General features: G+C 49.6%; 24 non-coding genes across 24 annotated transcripts; 14 read left to right on the forward strand and 10 right to left on the reverse strand.

The window, feature by feature from the left end:
- The first annotated feature begins 27 nt into the window (after nt 1-27).
- Trnal-uaa (transfer RNA leucine (anticodon UAA)) lies at nt 28-111 on the forward strand. The gene has a single exon. It is a non-coding gene; the product is annotated as a tRNA-Leu (tRNA).
- Nucleotides 112-1,237: 1,126 nt separating this feature from the next.
- On the reverse strand, nt 1,238-1,309 carry Trnag-ccc (transfer RNA glycine (anticodon CCC)). The gene has a single exon. It is a non-coding gene; the product is annotated as a tRNA-Gly (tRNA).
- Nucleotides 1,310-1,982: 673 nt separating this feature from the next.
- Nucleotides 1,983-2,066, forward strand: Trnal-uaa (transfer RNA leucine (anticodon UAA)). Its single transcript has one exon. It is a non-coding gene; the product is annotated as a tRNA-Leu (tRNA).
- An 817-nt stretch (nt 2,067-2,883) lies between these two features.
- Trnal-uaa (transfer RNA leucine (anticodon UAA)) lies at nt 2,884-2,967 on the forward strand. The gene has a single exon. It is a non-coding gene; the product is annotated as a tRNA-Leu (tRNA).
- A 1,126-nt stretch (nt 2,968-4,093) lies between these two features.
- Trnag-ccc (transfer RNA glycine (anticodon CCC)) lies at nt 4,094-4,165 on the reverse strand. The gene has a single exon. It is a non-coding gene; the product is annotated as a tRNA-Gly (tRNA).
- A 673-nt stretch (nt 4,166-4,838) lies between these two features.
- On the forward strand, nt 4,839-4,922 carry Trnal-uaa (transfer RNA leucine (anticodon UAA)). The gene has a single exon. It is a non-coding gene; the product is annotated as a tRNA-Leu (tRNA).
- An 817-nt stretch (nt 4,923-5,739) lies between these two features.
- Trnal-uaa (transfer RNA leucine (anticodon UAA)) lies at nt 5,740-5,823 on the forward strand. The gene has a single exon. It is a non-coding gene; the product is annotated as a tRNA-Leu (tRNA).
- A 1,126-nt stretch (nt 5,824-6,949) lies between these two features.
- On the reverse strand, nt 6,950-7,021 carry Trnag-ccc (transfer RNA glycine (anticodon CCC)). Its single transcript has one exon. It is a non-coding gene; the product is annotated as a tRNA-Gly (tRNA).
- A 673-nt stretch (nt 7,022-7,694) lies between these two features.
- Trnal-uaa (transfer RNA leucine (anticodon UAA)) lies at nt 7,695-7,778 on the forward strand. Its single transcript has one exon. It is a non-coding gene; the product is annotated as a tRNA-Leu (tRNA).
- An 817-nt stretch (nt 7,779-8,595) lies between these two features.
- Trnal-uaa (transfer RNA leucine (anticodon UAA)) lies at nt 8,596-8,679 on the forward strand. The gene has a single exon. It is a non-coding gene; the product is annotated as a tRNA-Leu (tRNA).
- A 1,126-nt stretch (nt 8,680-9,805) lies between these two features.
- Nucleotides 9,806-9,877, reverse strand: Trnag-ccc (transfer RNA glycine (anticodon CCC)). Its single transcript has one exon. It is a non-coding gene; the product is annotated as a tRNA-Gly (tRNA).
- A 673-nt stretch (nt 9,878-10,550) lies between these two features.
- Nucleotides 10,551-10,634, forward strand: Trnal-uaa (transfer RNA leucine (anticodon UAA)). Its single transcript has one exon. It is a non-coding gene; the product is annotated as a tRNA-Leu (tRNA).
- Nucleotides 10,635-11,451: 817 nt separating this feature from the next.
- Nucleotides 11,452-11,535, forward strand: Trnal-uaa (transfer RNA leucine (anticodon UAA)). Its single transcript has one exon. It is a non-coding gene; the product is annotated as a tRNA-Leu (tRNA).
- Nucleotides 11,536-12,661: 1,126 nt separating this feature from the next.
- Nucleotides 12,662-12,733, reverse strand: Trnag-ccc (transfer RNA glycine (anticodon CCC)). Its single transcript has one exon. It is a non-coding gene; the product is annotated as a tRNA-Gly (tRNA).
- Nucleotides 12,734-13,406: 673 nt separating this feature from the next.
- On the forward strand, nt 13,407-13,490 carry Trnal-uaa (transfer RNA leucine (anticodon UAA)). The gene has a single exon. It is a non-coding gene; the product is annotated as a tRNA-Leu (tRNA).
- Nucleotides 13,491-14,616: 1,126 nt separating this feature from the next.
- On the reverse strand, nt 14,617-14,688 carry Trnag-ccc (transfer RNA glycine (anticodon CCC)). The gene has a single exon. It is a non-coding gene; the product is annotated as a tRNA-Gly (tRNA).
- Nucleotides 14,689-15,361: 673 nt separating this feature from the next.
- Nucleotides 15,362-15,445, forward strand: Trnal-uaa (transfer RNA leucine (anticodon UAA)). Its single transcript has one exon. It is a non-coding gene; the product is annotated as a tRNA-Leu (tRNA).
- A 1,126-nt stretch (nt 15,446-16,571) lies between these two features.
- Nucleotides 16,572-16,643, reverse strand: Trnag-ccc (transfer RNA glycine (anticodon CCC)). Its single transcript has one exon. It is a non-coding gene; the product is annotated as a tRNA-Gly (tRNA).
- Nucleotides 16,644-17,316: 673 nt separating this feature from the next.
- Trnal-uaa (transfer RNA leucine (anticodon UAA)) lies at nt 17,317-17,400 on the forward strand. Its single transcript has one exon. It is a non-coding gene; the product is annotated as a tRNA-Leu (tRNA).
- A 1,126-nt stretch (nt 17,401-18,526) lies between these two features.
- On the reverse strand, nt 18,527-18,598 carry Trnag-ccc (transfer RNA glycine (anticodon CCC)). Its single transcript has one exon. It is a non-coding gene; the product is annotated as a tRNA-Gly (tRNA).
- A 673-nt stretch (nt 18,599-19,271) lies between these two features.
- Nucleotides 19,272-19,355, forward strand: Trnal-uaa (transfer RNA leucine (anticodon UAA)). The gene has a single exon. It is a non-coding gene; the product is annotated as a tRNA-Leu (tRNA).
- Nucleotides 19,356-20,481: 1,126 nt separating this feature from the next.
- Trnag-ccc (transfer RNA glycine (anticodon CCC)) lies at nt 20,482-20,553 on the reverse strand. The gene has a single exon. It is a non-coding gene; the product is annotated as a tRNA-Gly (tRNA).
- Nucleotides 20,554-21,226: 673 nt separating this feature from the next.
- Nucleotides 21,227-21,310, forward strand: Trnal-uaa (transfer RNA leucine (anticodon UAA)). Its single transcript has one exon. It is a non-coding gene; the product is annotated as a tRNA-Leu (tRNA).
- A 1,126-nt stretch (nt 21,311-22,436) lies between these two features.
- Nucleotides 22,437-22,508, reverse strand: Trnag-ccc (transfer RNA glycine (anticodon CCC)). The gene has a single exon. It is a non-coding gene; the product is annotated as a tRNA-Gly (tRNA).
- Between the last annotated feature and the right edge of the window lie 347 nt (nt 22,509-22,855).

A 22,855-nucleotide genomic window follows, 5' to 3' on the forward strand; every position in this document is an offset into this window, starting at 1 on the left:
ACGGTAGTAGAGAGCGTACGCTCACACGTGAGATTGGCCGAGCGGTCTAAGGCGCCAGATTTAAGCTCTGGTTCCCGAAGGGGAGCGTGGGTTCGAACCCCACATCTGACAATGCATTTTAAATATTCCAAAACTACCAATTTCGTACATGCGGGAAAACAAGTAAATTACGCGGGAACAGGTTCCACAGATACTACTAGAGACGGCAGTGACTATGGTGCTTGCCTTGCAAGTCTGATTGTCTGGCGGTCAGAAAGAATGGAAAGCTGTTAGGAGAAATGGCTTTCAGCCACGAGGCCCGGATTCGATTCCCGGTAGCCGACCATACTTTTGGTTGCTGAGTCTTGGTTATTCTCACGGCATTTACGATTTCTTTGTGTTGTAATTTTTGGGGACCAAGCATCAGGCGAGCAAACGTGAACGAAAGCAGATATGTGTTTAAATGAGTGTCAGGGCAGTAATAAAGGTGGATGAGACGGTCGATCGGGTATTGGACTGCAGACGTGCCACATTGCGTAGCTCGATAGCTGAGTAAGTTAGAGCGTCGTGCTGTGAACACAAAGGCCGCGTATTTGACCGCACCAAGTGCCATTTCACTTTTCTCCCCTAAAAGACAATGCTTCCTCCAGCGTGACACTGCCAGGTAAATAACAAGCGATCTTCACAAGAAGTAAGATGTCTACACGTTGCGCGATACTGTCGCCAACGGCCATACCGCGGGTAGTGCAGCGGTTGTCGTCTGTTCACCGGCGTTAAGAATCGTTGGCCGTGGTTAGTACTTGGGTGCGTGCTCGGCTGGGAATTCGACGTGCTGTTGGCTCCTTTCATTTTGCATTTTTCCTTCGGTTTCGTTGTTGCTTAGCGATAATGATGCGGTCCCGCACGCTGACGCCACTCTTGCCTCTCGGTACACTAAGGGGCGAATCTGTGGCCACAATAAAATGAAAGGTTCTGTCGTGTGTTTGTCGTTTTTTGGTCTCTCCCAGTCGTTTCTCGCACCTGCCCTCTACATATATGCCCATTTCCAAGCGTCAGCTTTCGCGTCAGCCGAGCAAAGTCGAGACAAGTCGACACATGGAGACACACGATGCTGAGAAACGAAACCCGCAGACTAGCGCCCTGGCAGCACGGACTGAGACGAGGGGCGAGGGAAAACTATTCTTACCGCGACACTTCACAGTTTCGAAGATCGCGTTTCGTTACGTGGAATACCCGTAGAAGAAAAAAGTACCTTTTGTGCGGTGGCCGGGAATCGAACCCGGATCAACTGCTTGGGAAGCAACCATGCTGACCGTTACACCACCACCGCGTTGCGCTGCGTTTCATTCACGCCGCGATGTGTCGGCTACCCTCCTGCCACCAGAGGCCGAAGGCGATGGCGCTGTAGGCGCTCAACGCCAGGGCGGAGGTGAGCACATCTGAAGGCAGTGCGTAGGTGCTGCTAGGGCGATGTAGCGTAGCTAGAAGCAGAACTGACAGCCGTTGAAAAACTGCCCTTTAATTTACAGCAGGGCGATAAAACAAATATCTAATGTGACGCACTTACTGATGATCCAGAGACGATTCAGCATATGTGTGCCAATCCAGAAGGAGAAAGCGCCTAGGTATCACAATATTAAGTTGGTTAGTTTGATGCTCGACTGGAGCATATCATTAGCTTCCCCTGAGGGCGAAATGCACAGCGTAGCCGTTGCTAGGGAACGGCCTTTTCTGTCGTTTTTTGTTTTCTCTGCGTCAATGTGAATATTGATAACTACAGTTCTGCTCAAGACAGATGGCGATGGAAAACAATGGTTTAAGGCACCATATTTAAGCAGTGGTTCCCGAAAGTGAGGGTGGGGTGCAACCTCACATCTGACAATTCGTTTTAAATACTCTAAAACCAACGTATTTCCTCCACACAAGAAAAAACACGCTAATTTCGCAGTCAGGCTCTGGTGATGTACCTAGAAACGACGGTAGTAGAGAGCGTACGCTCACACGTGAGATTGGCCGAGCGGTCTAAGGCGCCAGATTTAAGCTCTGGTTCCCGAAGGGGAGCGTGGGTTCGAACCCCACATCTGACAATGCATTTTAAATATTCCAAAACTACCAATTTCGTACATGCGGGAAAACAAGTAAATTACGCGGGAACAGGTTCCACAGATACTACTAGAGACGGCAGTGACTATGGTGCTTGCCTTGCAAGTCTGATTGTCTGGCGGTCAGAAAGAATGGAAAGCTGTTAGGAGAAATGGCTTTCAGCCACGAGGCCCGGATTCGATTCCCGGTAGCCGACCATACTTTTGGTTGCTGAGTCTTGGTTATTCTCACGGCATTTACGATTTCTTTGTGTTGTAATTTTTGGGGACCAAGCATCAGGCGAGCAAACGTGAACGAAAGCAGATATGTGTTTAAATGAGTGTCAGGGCAGTAATAAAGGTGGATGAGACGGTCGATCGGGTATTGGACTGCAGACGTGCCACATTGCGTAGCTCGATAGCTGAGTAAGTTAGAGCGTCGTGCTGTGAACACAAAGGCCGCGTATTTGACCGCACCAAGTGCCATTTCACTTTTCTCCCCTAAAAGACAATGCTTCCTCCAGCGTGACACTGCCAGGTAAATAACAAGCGATCTTCACAAGAAGTAAGATGTCTACACGTTGCGCGATACTGTCGCCAACGGCCATACCGCGCGTAGTGCAGCGGTTGTCGTCTGTTCACCGGCGTATTTAAGCAGTGGTTCCCGAAAGTGAGGTTGGGGTGCAACCTCACATCTGACAATTCGTTTTAAATACTCTAAAACCAACGTATTTCCTCCACACAAGAAAAAACACGCTAATTTCGCAGTCAGGCTCTGGTGATGTACCTAGAAACGACGGTAGTAGAGAGCGTACGCTCACACGTCAGATTGGCCGAGCGGTCTAAGGCGCCAGATTTAAGCTCTGGTTCCCGAAGGGGAGCGTGGGTTCGAACCCCACATCTGACAATGCATTTTAAATATTCCAAAACTACCAATTTCGTACATGCGGGAAAACAAGTAAATTACGCGGGAACAGGTTCCACAGATACTACTAGAGACGGCAGTGACTATGGTGCTTGCCTTGCAAGTCTGATTGTCTGGCGGTCAGAAAGAATGGAAAGCTGTTAGGAGAAATGGCTTTCAGCCACGAGGCCCGGATTCGATTCCCGGTAGCCGACCATACTTTTGGTTGCTGAGTCTTGGTTATTCTCACGGCATTTACGATTTCTTTGTGTTGTAATTTTTGGGGACCAAGCATCAGGCGAGCAAACGTGAACGAAAGCAGATATGTGTTTAAATGAGTGTCAGGGCAGTAATAAAGGTGGATGAGACGGTCGATCGGGTATTGGACTGCAGACGTGCCACATTGCGTAGCTCGATAGCTGAGTAAGTTAGAGCGTCGTGCTGTGAACACAAAGGCCGCGTATTTGACCGCACCAAGTGCCATTTCACTTTTCTCCCCTAAAAGACAATGCTTCCTCCAGCGTGACACTGCCAGGTAAATAACAAGCGATCTTCACAAGAAGTAAGATGTCTACACGTTGCGCGATACTGTCGCCAACGGCCATACCGCGCGTAGTGCAGCGGTTGTCGTCTGTTCACCGGCGTTAAGAATCGTTGGCCGTGGTTAGTACTTGGGTGCGTGCTCGGCTGGGAATTCGACGTGCTGTTGGCTCCTTTCATTTTGCATTTTTCCTTCGGTTTCGTTGTTGCTTAGCGATAATGATGCGGTCCCGCACGCTGACGCCACTCTTGCCTCTCGGTACACTAAGGGGCGAATCTGTGGCCACAATAAAATGAAAGGTTCTGTCGTGTGTTTGTCGTTTTTTGGTCTCTCCCAGTCGTTTCTCGCACCTGCCCTCTACATATATGCCCATTTCCAAGCGTCAGCTTTCGCGTCAGCCGAGCAAAGTCGAGACAAGTCGACACATGGAGACACACGATGCTGAGAAACGAAACCCGCAGACTAGCGCCCTGGCAGCACGGACTGAGACGAGGGGCGAGGGAAAACTATTCTTACCGCGACACTTCACAGTTTCGAAGATCGCGTTTCGTTACGTGGAATACCCGTAGAAGAAAAAAGTACCTTTTGTGCGGTGGCCGGGAATCGAACCCGGATCAACTGCTTGGGAAGCAACCATGCTGACCGTTACACCACCACCGCGTTGCGCTGCGTTTCATTCACGCCGCGATGTGTCGGCTACCCTCCTGCCACCAGAGGCCGAAGGCGATGGCGCTGTAGGCGCTCAACGCCAGGGCGGAGGTGAGCACATCTGAAGGCAGTGCGTAGGTGCTGCTAGGGCGATGTAGCGTAGCTAGAAGCAGAACTGACAGCCGTTGAAAAACTGCCCTTTAATTTACAGCAGGGCGATAAAACAAATATCTAATGTGACGCACTTACTGATGATCCAGAGACGATTCAGCATATGTGTGCCAATCCAGAAGGAGAAAGCGCCTAGGTATCACAATATTAAGTTGGTTAGTTTGATGCTCGACTGGAGCATATCATTAGCTTCCCCTGAGGGCGAAATGCACAGCGTAGCCGTTGCTAGGGAACGGCCTTTTCTGTCGTTTTTTGTTTTCTCTGCGTCAATGTGAATATTGATAACTACAGTTCTGCTCAAGACAGATGGCGATGGAAAACAATGGTTTAAGGCACCATATTTAAGCAGTGGTTCCCGAAAGTGAGGGTGGGGTGCAACCTCACATCTGACAATTCGTTTTAAATACTCTAAAACCAACGTATTTCCTCCACACAAGAAAAAACACGCTAATTTCGCAGTCAGGCTCTGGTGATGTACCTAGAAACGACGGTAGTAGAGAGCGTACGCTCACACGTCAGATTGGCCGAGCGGTCTAAGGCGCCAGATTTAAGCTCTGGTTCCCGAAGGGGAGCGTGGGTTCGAACCCCACATCTGACAATGCATTTTAAATATTCCAAAACTACCAATTTCGTACATGCGGGAAAACAAGTAAATTACGCGGGAACAGGTTCCACAGATACTACTAGAGACGGCAGTGACTATGGTGCTTGCCTTGCAAGTCTGATTGTCTGGCGGTCAGAAAGAATGGAAAGCTGTTAGGAGAAATGGCTTTCAGCCACGAGGCCCGGATTCGATTCCCGGTAGCCGACCATACTTTTGGTTGCTGAGTCTTGGTTATTCTCACGGCATTTACGATTTCTTTGTGTTGTAATTTTTGGGGACCAAGCATCAGGCGAGCAAACGTGAACGAAAGCAGATATGTGTTTAAATGAGTGTCAGGGCAGTAATAAAGGTGGATGAGACGGTCGATCGGGTATTGGACTGCAGACGTGCCACATTGCGTAGCTCGATAGCTGAGTAAGTTAGAGCGTCGTGCTGTGAACACAAAGGCCGCGTATTTGACCGCACCAAGTGCCATTTCACTTTTCTCCCCTAAAAGACAATGCTTCCTCCAGCGTGACACTGCCAGGTAAATAACAAGCGATCTTCACAAGAAGTAAGATGTCTACACGTTGCGCGATACTGTCGCCAACGGCCATACCGCGCGTAGTGCAGCGGTTGTCGTCTGTTCACCGGCGTATTTAAGCAGTGGTTCCCGAAAGTGAGGGTGGGGTGCAACCTCACATCTGACAATTCGTTTTAAATACTCTAAAACCAACGTATTTCCTCCACACAAGAAAAAACACGCTAATTTCGCAGTCAGGCTCTGGTGATGTACCTAGAAACGACGGTAGTAGAGAGCGTACGCTCACACGTCAGATTGGCCGAGCGGTCTAAGGCGCCAGATTTAAGCTCTGGTTCCCGAAGGGGAGCGTGGGTTCGAACCCCACATCTGACAATGCATTTTAAATATTCCAAAACTACCAATTTCGTACATGCGGGAAAACAAGTAAATTACGCGGGAACAGGTTCCACAGATACTACTAGAGACGGCAGTGACTATGGTGCTTGCCTTGCAAGTCTGATTGTCTGGCGGTCAGAAAGAATGGAAAGCTGTTAGGAGAAATGGCTTTCAGCCACGAGGCCCGGATTCGATTCCCGGTAGCCGACCATACTTTTGGTTGCTGAGTCTTGGTTATTCTCACGGCATTTACGATTTCTTTGTGTTGTAATTTTTGGGGACCAAGCATCAGGCGAGCAAACGTGAACGAAAGCAGATATGTGTTTAAATGAGTGTCAGGGCAGTAATAAAGGTGGATGAGACGGTCGATCGGGTATTGGACTGCAGACGTGCCACATTGCGTAGCTCGATAGCTGAGTAAGTTAGAGCGTCGTGCTGTGAACACAAAGGCCGCGTATTTGACCGCACCAAGTGCCATTTCACTTTTCTCCCCTAAAAGACAATGCTTCCTCCAGCGTGACACTGCCAGGTAAATAACAAGCGATCTTCACAAGAAGTAAGATGTCTACACGTTGCGCGATACTGTCGCCAACGGCCATACCGCGCGTAGTGCAGCGGTTGTCGTCTGTTCACCGGCGTTAAGAATCGTTGGCCGTGGTTAGTACTTGGGTGCGTGCTCGGCTGGGAATTCGACGTGCTGTTGGCTCCTTTCATTTTGCATTTTTCCTTCGGTTTCGTTGTTGCTTAGCGATAATGATGCGGTCCCGCACGCTGACGCCACTCTTGCCTCTCGGTACACTAAGGGGCGAATCTGTGGCCACAATAAAATGAAAGGTTCTGTCGTGTGTTTGTCGATTTTTGGTCTCTCCCAGTCGTTTCTCGCACCTGCCCTCTACATATATGCCCATTTCCAAGCGTCAGCTTTCGCGTCAGCCGAGCAAAGTCGAGACAAGTCGACACATGGAGACACACGATGCTGAGAAACGAAACCCGCAGACTAGCGCCCTGGCAGCACGGACTGAGACGAGGGGCGAGGGAAAACTATTCTTACCGCGACACTTCACAGTTTCGAAGATCGCGTTTCGTTACGTGGAATACCCGTAGAAGAAAAAAGTACCTTTTGTGCGGTGGCCGGGAATCGAACCCGGATCAACTGCTTGGGAAGCAACCATGCTGACCGTTACACCACCACCGCGTTGCGCTGCGTTTCATTCACGCCGCGATGTGTCGGCTACCCTCCTGCCACCAGAGGCCGAAGGCGATGGCGCTGTAGGCGCTCAACGCCAGGGCGGAGGTGAGCACATCTGAAGGCAGTGCGTAGGTGCTGCTAGGGCGATGTAGCGTAGCTAGAAGCAGAACTGACAGCCGTTGAAAAACTGCCCTTTAATTTACAGCAGGGCGATAAAACAAATATCTAATGTGACGCACTTACTGATGATCCAGAGACGATTCAGCATATGTGTGCCAATCCAGAAGGAGAAAGCGCCTAGGTATCACAATATTAAGTTGGTTAGTTTGATGCTCGACTGGAGCATATCATTAGCTTCCCCTGAGGGCGAAATGCACAGCGTAGCCGTTGCTAGGGAACGGCCTTTTCTGTCGTTTTTTGTTTTCTCTGCGTCAATGTGAATATTGATAACTACAGTTCTGCTCAAGACAGATGGCGATGGAAAACAATGGTTTAAGGCACCATATTTAAGCAGTGGTTCCCGAAAGTGAGGGTGGGGTGCAACCTCACATCTGACAATTCGTTTTAAATACTCTAAAACCAACGTATTTCCTCCACACAAGAAAAAACACGCTAATTTCGCAGTCAGGCTCTGGTGATGTACCTAGAAACGACGGTAGTAGAGAGCGTACGCTCACACGTGAGATTGGCCGAGCGGTCTAAGGCGCCAGATTTAAGCTCTGGTTCCCGAAGGGGAGCGTGGGTTCGAACCCCACATCTGACAATGCATTTTAAATATTCCAAAACTACCAATTTCGTACATGCGGGAAAACAAGTAAATTACGCGGGAACAGGTTCCACAGATACTACTAGAGACGGCAGTGACTATGGTGCTTGCCTTGCAAGTCTGATTGTCTGGCGGTCAGAAAGAATGGAAAGCTGTTAGGAGAAATGGCTTTCAGCCACGAGGCCCGGATTCGATTCCCGGTAGCCGACCATACTTTTGGTTGCTGAGTCTTGGTTATTCTCACGGCATTTACGATTTCTTTGTGTTGTAATTTTTGGGGACCAAGCATCAGGCGAGCAAACGTGAACGAAAGCAGATATGTGTTTAAATGAGTGTCAGGGCAGTAATAAAGGTGGATGAGACGGTCGATCGGGTATTGGACTGCAGACGTGCCACATTGCGTAGCTCGATAGCTGAGTAAGTTAGAGCGTCGTGCTGTGAACACAAAGGCCGCGTATTTGACCGCACCAAGTGCCATTTCACTTTTCTCCCCTAAAAGACAATGCTTCCTCCAGCGTGACACTGCCAGGTAAATAACAAGCGATCTTCACAAGAAGTAAGATGTCTACACGTTGCGCGATACTGTCGCCAACGGCCATACCGCGCGTAGTGCAGCGGTTGTCGTCTGTTCACCGGCGTATTTAAGCAGTGGTTCCCGAAAGTGAGGTTGGGGTGCAACCTCACATCTGACAATTCGTTTTAAATACTCTAAAACCAACGTATTTCCTCCACACAAGAAAAAACACGCTAATTTCGCAGTCAGGCTCTGGTGATGTACCTAGAAACGACGGTAGTAGAGAGCGTACGCTCACACGTCAGATTGGCCGAGCGGTCTAAGGCGCCAGATTTAAGCTCTGGTTCCCGAAGGGGAGCGTGGGTTCGAACCCCACATCTGACAATGCATTTTAAATATTCCAAAACTACCAATTTCGTACATGCGGGAAAACAAGTAAATTACGCGGGAACAGGTTCCACAGATACTACTAGAGACGGCAGTGACTATGGTGCTTGCCTTGCAAGTCTGATTGTCTGGCGGTCAGAAAGAATGGAAAGCTGTTAGGAGAAATGGCTTTCAGCCACGAGGCCCGGATTCGATTCCCGGTAGCCGACCATACTTTTGGTTGCTGAGTCTTGGTTATTCTCACGGCATTTACGATTTCTTTGTGTTGTAATTTTTGGGGACCAAGCATCAGGCGAGCAAACGTGAACGAAAGCAGATATGTGTTTAAATGAGTGTCAGGGCAGTAATAAAGGTGGATGAGACGGTCGATCGGGTATTGGACTGCAGACGTGCCACATTGCGTAGCTCGATAGCTGAGTAAGTTAGAGCGTCGTGCTGTGAACACAAAGGCCGCGTATTTGACCGCACCAAGTGCCATTTCACTTTTCTCCCCTAAAAGACAATGCTTCCTCCAGCGTGACACTGCCAGGTAAATAACAAGCGATCTTCACAAGAAGTAAGATGTCTACACGTTGCGCGATACTGTCGCCAACGGCCATACCGCGCGTAGTGCAGCGGTTGTCGTCTGTTCACCGGCGTTAAGAATCGTTGGCCGTGGTTAGTACTTGGGTGCGTGCTCGGCTGGGAATTCGACGTGCTGTTGGCTCCTTTCATTTTGCATTTTTCCTTCGGTTTCGTTGTTGCTTAGCGATAATGATGCGGTCCCGCACGCTGACGCCACTCTTGCCTCTCGGTACACTAAGGGGCGAATCTGTGGCCACAATAAAATGAAAGGTTCTGTCGTGTGTTTGTCGTTTTTTGGTCTCTCCCAGTCGTTTCTCGCACCTGCCCTCTACATATATGCCCATTTCCAAGCGTCAGCTTTCGCGTCAGCCGAGCAAAGTCGAGACAAGTCGACACATGGAGACACACGATGCTGAGAAACGAAACCCGCAGACTAGCGCCCTGGCAGCACGGACTGAGACGAGGGGCGAGGGAAAACTATTCTTACCGCGACACTTCACAGTTTCGAAGATCGCGTTTCGTTACGTGGAATACCCGTAGAAGAAAAAAGTACCTTTTGTGCGGTGGCCGGGAATCGAACCCGGATCAACTGCTTGGGAAGCAACCATGCTGACCGTTACACCACCACCGCGTTGCGCTGCGTTTCATTCACGCCGCGATGTGTCGGCTACCCTCCTGCCACCAGAGGCCGAAGGCGATGGCGCTGTAGGCGCTCAACGCCAGGGCGGAGGTGAGCACATCTGAAGGCAGTGCGTAGGTGCTGCTAGGGCGATGTAGCGTAGCTAGAAGCAGAACTGACAGCCGTTGAAAAACTGCCCTTTAATTTACAGCAGGGCGATAAAACAAATATCTAATGTGACGCACTTACTGATGATCCAGAGACGATTCAGCATATGTGTGCCAATCCAGAAGGAGAAAGCGCCTAGGTATCACAATATTAAGTTGGTTAGTTTGATGCTCGACTGGAGCATATCATTAGCTTCCCCTGAGGGCGAAATGCACAGCGTAGCCGTTGCTAGGGAACGGCCTTTTCTGTCGTTTTTTGTTTTCTCTGCGTCAATGTGAATATTGATAACTACAGTTCTGCTCAAGACAGATGGCGATGGAAAACAATGGTTTAAGGCACCATATTTAAGCAGTGGTTCCCGAAAGTGAGGGTGGGGTGCAACCTCACATCTGACAATTCGTTTTAAATACTCTAAAACCAACGTATTTCCTCCACACAAGAAAAAACACGCTAATTTCGCAGTCAGGCTCTGGTGATGTACCTAGAAACGACGGTAGTAGAGAGCGTACGCTCACACGTCAGATTGGCCGAGCGGTCTAAGGCGCCAGATTTAAGCTCTGGTTCCCGAAGGGGAGCGTGGGTTCGAACCCCACATCTGACAATGCATTTTAAATATTCCAAAACTACCAATTTCGTACATGCGGGAAAACAAGTAAATTACGCGGGAACAGGTTCCACAGATACTACTAGAGACGGCAGTGACTATGGTGCTTGCCTTGCAAGTCTGATTGTCTGGCGGTCAGAAAGAATGGAAAGCTGTTAGGAGAAATGGCTTTCAGCCACGAGGCCCGGATTCGATTCCCGGTAGCCGACCATACTTTTGGTTGCTGAGTCTTCGTTATTCTCACGGCATTTACGATTTCTTTGTGTTGTAATTTTTGGGGACCAAGCATCAGGCGAGCAAACGTGAACGAAAGCAGATATGTGTTTAAATGAGTGTCAGGGCAGTAATAAAGGTGGATGAGACGGTCGATCGGGTATTGGACTGCAGACGTGCCACATTGCGTAGCTCGATAGCTGAGTAAGTTAGAGCGTCGTGCTGTGAACACAAAGGCCGCGTATTTGACCGCACCAAGTGCCATTTCACTTTTCTCCCCTAAAAGACAATGCTTCCTCCAGCGTGACACTGCCAGGTAAATAACAAGCGATCTTCACAAGAAGTAAGATGTCTACACGTTGCGCGATACTGTCGCCAACGGCCATACCGCGCGTAGTGCAGCGGTTGTCGTCTGTTCACCGGCGTATTTAAGCAGTGGTTCCCGAAAGTGAGGTTGGGGTGCAACCTCACATCTGACAATTCGTTTTAAATACTCTAAAACCAACGTATTTCCTCCACACAAGAAAAAACACGCTAATTTCGCAGTCAGGCTCTGGTGATGTACCTAGAAACGACGGTAGTAGAGAGCGTACGCTCACACGTCAGATTGGCCGAGCGGTCTAAGGCGCCAGATTTAAGCTCTGGTTCCCGAAGGGGAGCGTGGGTTCGAACCCCACATCTGACAATGCATTTTAAATATTCCAAAACTACCAATTTCGTACATGCGGGAAAACAAGTAAATTACGCGGGAACAGGTTCCACAGATACTACTAGAGACGGCAGTGACTATGGTGCTTGCCTTGCAAGTCTGATTGTCTGGCGGTCAGAAAGAATGGAAAGCTGTTAGGAGAAATGGCTTTCAGCCACGAGGCCCGGATTCGATTCCCGGTAGCCGACCATACTTTTGGTTGCTGAGTCTTGGTTATTCTCACGGCATTTACGATTTCTTTGTGTTGTAATTTTTGGGGACCAAGCATCAGGCGAGCAAACGTGAACGAAAGCAGATATGTGTTTAAATGAGTGTCAGGGCAGTAATAAAGGTGGATGAGACGGTCGATCGGGTATTGGACTGCAGACGTGCCACATTGCGTAGCTCGATAGCTGAGTAAGTTAGAGCGTCGTGCTGTGAACACAAAGGCCGCGTATTTGACCGCACCAAGTGCCATTTCACTTTTCTCCCCTAAAAGACAATGCTTCCTCCAGCGTGACACTGCCAGGTAAATAACAAGCGATCTTCACAAGAAGTAAGATGTCTACACGTTGCGCGATACTGTCGCCAACGGCCATACCGCGGGTAGTGCAGCGGTTGTCGTCTGTTCACCGGCGTTAAGAATCGTTGGCCGTGGTTAGTACTTGGGTGCGTGCTCGGCTGGGAATTCGACGTGCTGTTGGCTCCTTTCATTTTGCATTTTTCCTTCGGTTTCGTTGTTGCTTAGCGATAATGATGCGGTCCCGCACGCTGACGCCACTCTTGCCTCTCGGTACACTAAGGGGCGAATCTGTGGCCACAATAAAATGAAAGGTTCTGTCGTGTGTTTGTCGTTTTTTGGTCTCTCCCAGTCGTTTCTCGCACCTGCCCTCTACATATATGCCCATTTCCAAGCGTCAGCTTTCGCGTCAGCCGAGCAAAGTCGAGACAAGTCGACACATGGAGACACACGATGCTGAGAAACGAAACCCGCAGACTAGCGCCCTGGCAGCACGGACTGAGACGAGGGGCGAGGGAAAACTATTCTTACCGCGACACTTCACAGTTTCGAAGATCGCGTTTCGTTACGTGGAATACCCGTAGAAGAAAAAAGTACCTTTTGTGCGGTGGCCTGGAATCGAACCCGGATCAACTGCTTGGGAAGCAACCATGATGACCGTTACACCACCACCGCGTTGCGCTGCGTTTCATTCACGCCGCGATGTGTCGGCTACCCTCCTGCCACCAGAGGCCGAAGGCGATGGCGCTGTAGGCGCTCAACGCCAGGGCGGAGGTGAGCACATCTGAAGGCAGTGCGTAGGTGCTGCTAGGGCGATGTAGCGTAGCTAGAAGCAGAACTGACAGCCGTTGAAAAACTGCCCTTTAATTTACAGCAGGGCGATAAAACAAATATCTAATGTGACGCACTTACTGATGATCCAGAGACGATTCAGCATATGTGTGCCAATCCAGAAGGAGAAAGCGCCTAGGTATCACAATATTAAGTTGGTTAGTTTGATGCTCGACTGGAGCATATCATTAGCTTCCCCTGAGGGCGAAATGCACAGCGTAGCCGTTGCTAGGGAACGGCCTTTTCTGTCGTTTTTTGTTTTCTCTGCGTCAATGTGAATATTGATAACTACAGTTCTGCTCAAGACAGATGGCGATGGAAAACAATGGTTTAAGGCACCATATTTAAGCAGTGGTTCCCGAAAGTGAGGGTGGGGTGCAACCTGACATCTGACAATTCGTTTTAAATACTCTAAAACCAACGTATTTCCTCCACACAAGAAAAAACACGCTAATTTCGCAGTCAGGCTCTGGTGATGTACCTAGAAACGACGGTAGTAGAGAGCGTACGCTCACACGTCAGATTGGCCGAGCGGTCTAAGGCGCCAGATTTAAGCTCTGGTTCCCGAAGGGGAGCGTGGGTTCGAACCCCACATCTGACAATGCATTTTAAATATTCCAAAACTACCAATTTCGTACATGCGGGAAAACAAGTAAATTACGCGGGAACAGGTTCTACAGATACTACTAGAGACGGCAGTGACTATGGTGCTTGCCTTGCAAGTCTGATTGTCTGGCGGTCAGAAAGAATGGAAAGCTGTTAGGAGAAATGGCTTTCAGCCACGAGGCCCGGATTCGATTCCCGGTAGCCGACCATACTTTTGGTTGCTGAGTCTTGGTTATTCTCACGGCATTTACGATTTCTTTGTGTTGTAATTTTTGGGGACCAAGCATCAGGCGAGCAAACGTGAACGAAAGCAGATATGTGTTTAAATGAGTGTCAGGGCAGTAATAAAGGTGGATGAGACGGTCGATCGGGTATTGGACTGCAGACGTGCCACATTGCGTAGCTCGATAGCTGAGTAAGTTAGAGCGTCGTGCTGTGAACACAAAGGCCGCGTATTTGACCGCACCAAGTGCCATTTCACTTTTCTCCCCTAAAAGACAATGCTTCCTCCAGCGTGACACTGCCAGGTAAATAACAAGCGATCTTCACAAGAAGTAAGATGTCTACACGTTGCGCGATACTGTCGCCAACGGCCATACCGCGGGTAGTGCAGCGGTTGTCGTCTGTTCACCGGCGTTAAGAATCGTTGGCCGTGGTTAGTACTTGGGTGCGTGCTCGGCTGGGAATTCGACGTGCTGTTGGCTCCTTTCATTTTGCATTTTTCCTTCGGTTTCGTTGTTGCTTAGCGATAATGATGCGGTCCCGCACGCTGACGCCACTCTTGCCTCTCGGTACACTAAGGGGCGAATCTGTGGCCACAATAAAATGAAAGGTTCTGTCGTGTGTTTGTCGTTTTTTGGTCTCTCCCAGTCGTTTCTCGCACCTGCCCTCTACATATATGCCCATTTCCAAGCGTCAGCTTTCGCGTCAGCCGAGCAAAGTCGAGACAAGTCGACACATGGAGACACACGATGCTGAGAAACGAAACCCGCAGACTAGCGCCCTGGCAGCACGGACTGAGACGAGGGGCGAGGGAAAACTATTCTTACCGCGACACTTCACAGTTTCGAAGATCGCGTTTCGTTACGTGGAATACCCGTAGAAGAAAAAAGTACCTTTTGTGCGGTGGCCTGGAATCGAACCCGGATCAACTGCTTGGGAAGCAACCATGATGACCGTTACACCACCACCGCGTTGCGCTGCGTTTCATTCACGCCGCGATGTGTCGGCTACCCTCCTGCCACCAGAGGCCGAAGGCGATGGCGCTGTAGGCGCTCAACGCCAGGGCGGAGGTGAGCACATCTGAAGGCAGTGCGTAGGTGCTGCTAGGGCGATGTAGCGTAGCTAGAAGCAGAACTGACAGCCGTTGAAAAACTGCCCTTTAATTTACAGCAGGGCGATAAAACAAATATCTAATGTGACGCACTTACTGATGATCCAGAGACGATTCAGCATATGTGTGCCAATCCAGAAGGAGAAAGCGCCTAGGTATCACAATATTAAGTTGGTTAGTTTGATGCTCGACTGGAGCATATCATTAGCTTCCCCTGAGGGCGAAATGCACAGCGTAGCCGTTGCTAGGGAACGGCCTTTTCTGTCGTTTTTTGTTTTCTCTGCGTCAATGTGAATATTGATAACTACAGTTCTGCTCAAGACAGATGGCGATGGAAAACAATGGTTTAAGGCACCATATTTAAGCAGTGGTTCCCGAAAGTGAGGGTGGGGTGCAACCTCACATCTGACAATTCGTTTTAAATACTCTAAAACCAACGTATTTCCTCCACACAAGAAAAAACACGCTAATTTCGCAGTCAGGCTCTGGTGATGTACCTAGAAACGACGGTAGTAGAGAGCGTACGCTCACACGTCAGATTGGCCGAGCGGTCTAAGGCGCCAGATTTAAGCTCTGGTTCCCGAAGGGGAGCGTGGGTTCGAACCCCACATCTGACAATGCATTTTAAATATTCCAAAACTACCAATTTCGTACATGCGGGAAAACAAGTAAATTACGCGGGAACAGGTTCTACAGATACTACTAGAGACGGCAGTGACTATGGTGCTTGCCTTGCAAGTCTGATTGTCTGGCGGTCAGAAAGAATGGAAAGCTGTTAGGAGAAATGGCTTTCAGCCACGAGGCCCGGATTCGATTCCCGGTAGCCGACCATACTTTTGGTTGCTGAGTCTTGGTTATTCTCACGGCATTTACGATTTCTTTGTGTTGTAATTTTTGGGGACCAAGCATCAGGCGAGCAAACGTGAACGAAAGCAGATATGTGTTTAAATGAGTGTCAGGGCAGTAATAAAGGTGGATGAGACGGTCGATCGGGTATTGGACTGCAGACGTGCCACATTGCGTAGCTCGATAGCTGAGTAAGTTAGAGCGTCGTGCTGTGAACACAAAGGCCGCGTATTTGACCGCACCAAGTGCCATTTCACTTTTCTCCCCTAAAAGACAATGCTTCCTCCAGCGTGACACTGCCAGGTAAATAACAAGCGATCTTCACAAGAAGTAAGATGTCTACACGTTGCGCGATACTGTCGCCAACGGCCATACCGCGGGTAGTGCAGCGGTTGTCGTCTGTTCACCGGCGTTAAGAATCGTTGGCCGTGGTTAGTACTTGGGTGCGTGCTCGGCTGGGAATTCGACGTGCTGTTGGCTCCTTTCATTTTGCATTTTTCCTTCGGTTTCGTTGTTGCTTAGCGATAATGATGCGGTCCCGCACGCTGACGCCACTCTTGCCTCTCGGTACACTAAGGGGCGAATCTGTGGCCACAATAAAATGAAAGGTTCTGTCGTGTGTTTGTCGTTTTTTGGTCTCTCCCAGTCGTTTCTCGCACCTGCCCTCTACATATATGCCCATTTCCAAGCGTCAGCTTTCGCGTCAGCCGAGCAAAGTCGAGACAAGTCGACACATGGAGACACACGATGCTGAGAAACGAAACCCGCAGACTAGCGCCCTGGCAGCACGGACTGAGACGAGGGGCGAGGGAAAACTATTCTTACCGCGACACTTCACAGTTTCGAAGATCGCGTTTCGTTACGTGGAATACCCGTAGAAGAAAAAAGTAGCTTTTGTGCGGTGGCCGGGAATCGAACCCGGATCAACTGCTTGGGAAGCAACCATGCTGACCGTTACACCACCACCGCGTTGCGCTGCGTTTCATTCACGCCGCGATGTGTCGGCTACCCTCCTGCCACCAGAGGCCGAAGGCGATGGCGCTGTAGGCGCTCAACGCCAGGGCGGAGGTGAGCACATCTGAAGGCAGTGCGTAGGTGCTGCTAGGGCGATGTAGCGTAGCTAGAAGCAGAACTGACAGCCGTTGAAAAACTGCCCTTTAATTTACAGCAGGGCGATAAAACAAATATCTAATGTGACGCACTTACTGATGATCCAGAGACGATTCAGCATATGTGTGCCAATCCAGAAGGAGAAAGCGCCTAGGTATCACAATATTAAGTTGGTTAGTTTGTTGCTCGACTGGAGCATATCATTAGCTTCCCCTGAGGGCGAAATGCACAGCGTAGCCGTTGCTAGGGAACGGCCTTTTCTGTCGTTTTTTGTTTTCTCTGCGTCAATGTGAATATTGATAACTACAGTTCTGCTCAAGACAGATGGCGATGGAAAACAATGGTTTAAGGCACCATATTTAAGCAGTGGTTCCCGAAAGTGAGGGTGGGGTGCAACCTCACATCTGACAATTCGTTTTAAATACTCTAAAACCAACGTATTTCCTCCACACAAGAAAAAACACGCTAATTTCGCAGTCAGGCTCTGGTGATGTACCTAGAAACGACGGTAGTAGAGAGCGTACGCTCACACGTCAGATTGGCCGAGCGGTCTAAGGCGCCAGATTTAAGCTCTGGTTCCCGAAGGGGAGCGTGGGTTCGAACCCCACATCTGACAATGCATTTTAAATATTCCAAAACTACCAATTTCGTACATGCGGGAAAACAAGTAAATTACGCGGGAACAGGTTCCACAGATACTACTAGAGACGGCAGTGACTATGGTGCTTGCCTTGCAAGTCTGATTGTCTGGCGGTCAGAAAGAATGGAAAGCTGTTAGGAGAAATGGCTTTCAGCCACGAGGCCCGGATTCGATTCCCGGTAGCCGACCATACTTTTGGTTGCTGAGTCTTGGTTATTCTCACGGCATTTACGATTTCTTTGTGTTGTAATTTTTGGGGACCAAGCATCAGGCGAGCAAACGTGAACGAAAGCAGATATGTGTTTAAATGAGTGTCAGGGCAGTAATAAAGGTGGATGAGACGGTCGATCGGGTATTGGACTGCAGACGTGCCACATTGCGTAGCTCGATAGCTGAGTAAGTTAGAGCGTCGTGCTGTGAACACAAAGGCCGCGTATTTGACCGCACCAAGTGCCATTTCACTTTTCTCCCCTAAAAGACAATGCTTCCTCCAGCGTGACACTGCCAGGTAAATAACAAGCGATCTTCACAAGAAGTAAGATGTCTACACGTTGCGCGATACTGTCGCCAACGGCCATACCGCGCGTAGTGCAGCGGTTGTCGTCTGTTCACCGGCGTTAAGAATCGTTGGCCGTGGTTAGTACTTGGATGCGTGCTCGGCTGGGAATTCGACGTGCTGTTGGCTTCTTTCATTTTGCATTTTTCCTTCGGTTTCGTTGTTGCTTAGCGATAATGATGCGGTCCCGCACGCTGACGCCACTCTTGCCTCTCGGTACACTAAGGGGCGAATCTGTGGCCACAATAAAATGAAAGGTTCTGTCGTGTGTTTGTCGTTTTTTGGTCTCTCCCAGTCGTTTCTCGCACCTGCCCTCTACATATATGCCCATTTCCAAGCGTCAGCTTTCGCGTCAGCCGAGCAAAGTCGAGACAAGTCGACACATGGAGACACACGATGCTGAGAAACGAAACCCGCAGACTAGCGCCCTGGCAGCACGGACTGAGACGAGGGGCGAGGGAAAACTATTCTTACCGCGACACTTCACAGTTTCGAAGATCGCGTTTCGTTACGTGGAATACCCGTAGAAGAAAAAAGTACCTTTTGTGCGGTGGCCTGGAATCGAACCCGGATCAACTGCTTGGGAAGCAACCATGATGACCGTTACACCACCACCGCGTTGCGCTGCGTTTCATTCACGCCGCGATGTGTCGGCTACCCTCCTGCCACCAGAGGCCGAAGGCGATGGCGCTGTAGGCGCTCAACGCCAGGGCGGAGGTGAGCACATCTGAAGGCAGTGCGTAGGTGCTGCTAGGGCGATGTAGCGTAGCTAGAAGCAGAACTGACAGCCGTTGAAAAACTGCCCTTTAATTTACAGCAGGGCGATAAAACAAATATCTAATGTGACGCACTTACTGATGATCCAGAGACGATTCAGCATATGTGTGCCAATCCAGAAGGAGAAAGCGCCTAGGTATCACAATATTAAGTTGGTTAGTTTGATGCTCGACTGGAGCATATCATTAGCTTCCCCTGAGGGCGAAATGCACAGCGTAGCCGTTGCTAGGGAACGGCCTTTTCTGTCGTTTTTTGTTTTCTCTGCGTCAATGTGAATATTGATAACTACAGTTCTGCTCAAGACAGATGGCGATGGAAAACAATGGTTTAAGGCACCATATTTAAGCAGTGGTTCCCGAAAGTGAGGGTGGGGTGCAACCTGACATCTGACAATTCGTTTTAAATACTCTAAAACCAACGTATTTCCTCCACACAAGAAAAAACACGCTAATTTCGCAGTCAGGCTCTGGTGATGTACCTAGAAACGACGGTAGTAGAGAGCGTACGCTCACACGTCAGATTGGCCGAGCGGTCTAAGGCGCCAGATTTAAGCTCTGGTTCCCGAAGGGGAGCGTGGGTTCGAACCCCACATCTGACAATGCATTTTAAATATTCCAAAACTACCAATTTCGTACATGCGGGAAAACAAGTAAATTACGCGGGAACAGGTTCTACAGATACTACTAGAGACGGCAGTGACTATGGTGCTTGCCTTGCAAGTCTGATTGTCTGGCGGTCAGAAAGAATGGAAAGCTGTTAGGAGAAATGGCTTTCAGCCACGAGGCCCGGATTCGATTCCCGGTAGCCGACCATACTTTTGGTTGCTGAGTCTTGGTTATTCTCACGGCATTTACGATTTCTTTGTGTTGTAATTTTTGGGGACCAAGCATCAGGCGAGCAAACGTGAACGAAAGCAGATATGTGTTTAAATGAGTGTCAGGGCAGTAATAAAGGTGGATGAGACGGTCGATCGGGTATTGGACTGCAGACGTGCCACATTGCGTAGCTCGATAGCTGAGTAAGTTAGAGCGTCGTGCTGTGAACACAAAGGCCGCGTATTTGACCGCACCAAGTGCCATTTCACTTTTCTCCCCTAAAAGACAATGCTTCCTCCAGCGTGACACTGCCAGGTAAATAACAAGCGATCTTCACAAGAAGTAAGATGTCTACACGTTGCGCGATACTGTCGCCAACGGCCATACCGCGGGTAGTGCAGCGGTTGTCGTCTGTTCACCGGCGTTAAGAATCGTTGGCCGTGGTTAGTACTTGGGTGCGTGCTCGGCTGGGAATTCGACGTGCTGTTGGCTCCTTTCATTTTGCATTTTTCCTTCGGTTTCGTTGTTGCTTAGCGATAATGATGCGGTCCCGCACGCTGACGCCACTCTTGCCTCTCGGTACACTAAGGGGCGAATCTGTGGCCACAATAAAATGAAAGGTTCTGTCGTGTGTTTGTCGTTTTTTGGTCTCTCCCAGTCGTTTCTCGCACCTGCCCTCTACATATATGCCCATTTCCAAGCGTCAGCTTTCGCGTCAGCCGAGCAAAGTCGAGACAAGTCGACACATGGAGACACACGATGCTGAGAAACGAAACCCGCAGACTAGCGCCCTGGCAGCACGGACTGAGACGAGGGGCGAGGGAAAACTATTCTTACCGCGACACTTCACAGTTTCGAAGATCGCGTTTCGTTACGTGGAATACCCGTAGAAGAAAAAAGTACCTTTTGTGCGGTGGCCTGGAATCGAACCCGGATCAACTGCTTGGGAAGCAACCATGATGACCGTTACACCACCACCGCGTTGCGCTGCGTTTCATTCACGCCGCGATGTGTCGGCTACCCTCCTGCCACCAGAGGCCGAAGGCGATGGCGCTGTAGGCGCTCAACGCCAGGGCGGAGGTGAGCACATCTGAAGGCAGTGCGTAGGTGCTGCTAGGGCGATGTAGCGTAGCTAGAAGCAGAACTGACAGCCGTTGAAAAACTGCCCTTTAATTTACAGCAGGGCGATAAAACAAATATCTAATGTGACGCACTTACTGATGATCCAGAGACGATTCAGCATATGTGTGCCAATCCAGAAGGAGAAAGCGCCTAGGTATCACAATATTAAGTTGGTTAGTTTGATGCTCGACTGGAGCATATCATTAGCTTCCCCTGAGGGCGAAATGCACAGCGTAGCCGTTGCTAGGGAACGGCCTTTTCTGTCGTTTTTTGTTTTCTCTGCGTCAATGTGAATATTGATAACTACAGTTCTGCTCAAGACAGATGGCGATGGAAAACAATGGTTTAAGGCACCATATTTAAGCAGTGGTTCCCGAAAGTGAGGGTGGGGTGCAACCTGACATCTGACAATTCGTTTTAAATACTCTAAAACCAACGTATTTCCTCCACACAAGAAAAAACACGCTAATTTCGCAGTCAGGCTCTGGTGATGTACCTAGAAACGACGGTAGTAGAGAGCGTACGCTCACACGTCAGATTGGCCGAGCGGTCTAAGGCGCCAGATTTAAGCTCTGGTTCCCGAAGGGGAGCGTGGGTTCGAACCCCACATCTGACAATGCATTTTAAATATTCCAAAACTACCAATTTCGTACATGCGGGAAAACAAGTAAATTACGCGGGAACAGGTTCTACAGATACTACTAGAGACGGCAGTGACTATGGTGCTTGCCTTGCAAGTCTGATTGTCTGGCGGTCAGAAAGAATGGAAAGCTGTTAGGAGAAATGGCTTTCAGCCACGAGGCCCGGATTCGATTCCCGGTAGCCGACCATACTTTTGGTTGCTGAGTCTTGGTTATTCTCACGGCATTTACGATTTCTTTGTGTTGTAATTTTTGGGGACCAAGCATCAGGCGAGCAAACGTGAACGAAAGCAGATATGTGTTTAAATGAGTGTCAGGGCAGTAATAAAGGTGGATGAGACGGTCGATCGGGTATTGGACTGCAGACGTGCCACATTGCGTAGCTCGATAGCTGAGTAAGTTAGAGCGTCGTGCTGTGAACACAAAGGCCGCGTATTTGACCGCACCAAGTGCCATTTCACTTTTCTCCCCTAAAAGACAATGCTTCCTCCAGCGTGACACTGCCAGGTAAATAACAAGCGATCTTCACAAGAAGTAAGATGTCTACACGTTGCGCGATACTGTCGCCAACGGCCATACCGCGGGTAGTGCAGCGGTTGTCGTCTGTTCACCGGCGTTAAGAATCGTTGGCCGTGGTTAGTACTTGGGTGCGTGCTCGGCTGGGAATTCGACGTGCTGTTGGCTCCTTTCATTTTGCATTTTTCCTTCGGTTTCGTTGTTGCTTAGCGATAATGATGCGGTCCCGCACGCTGACGCCACTCTTGCCTCTCGGTACACTAAGGGGCGAATCTGTGGCCACAATAAAATGAAAGGTTCTGTCGTGTGTTTGTCGTTTTTTGGTCTCTCCCAGTCGTTTCTCGCACCTGCCCTCTACATATATGCCCATTTCCAAGCGTCAGCTTTCGCGTCAGCCGAGCAAAGTCGAGACAAGTCGACACATGGAGACACACGATGCTGAGAAACGAAACCCGCAGACTAGCGCCCTGGCAGCACGGACTGAGACGAGGGGCGAGGGAAAACTATTCTTACCGCGACACTTCACAGTTTCGAAGATCGCGTTTCGTTACGTGGAATACCCGTAGAAGAAAAAAGTACCTTTTGTGCGGTGGCCTGGAATCGAACCCGGATCAACTGCTTGGGAAGCAACCATGATGACCGTTACACCACCACCGCGTTGCGCTGCGTTTCATTCACGCCGCGATGTGTCGGCTACCCTCCTGCCACCAGAGGCCGAAGGCGATGGCGCTGTAGGCGCTCAACGCCAGGGCGGAGGTGAGCACATCTGAAGGCAGTGCGTAGGTGCTGCTAGGGCGATGTAGCGTAGCTAGAAGCAGAACTGACAGCCGTTGAAAAACTGCCCTTTAATTTACAGCAGGGCGATAAAACAAATATCTAATGTGACGCACTTACTGATGATCCAGAGACGATTCAGCATATGTGTGCCAATCCAGAAGGAGAAAGCGCCTAGGTATCACAATATTAAGTTGGTTAGTTTGATGCTCGACTGGAGCATATCATTA

This window comes from Schistocerca cancellata, unplaced genomic scaffold, assembly GCF_023864275.1.
Source record: "Schistocerca cancellata isolate TAMUIC-IGC-003103 unplaced genomic scaffold, iqSchCanc2.1 HiC_scaffold_643, whole genome shotgun sequence".
In the NCBI taxonomy this organism is placed as follows: Eukaryota; Metazoa; Arthropoda; class Insecta; order Orthoptera; family Acrididae; genus Schistocerca; species Schistocerca cancellata.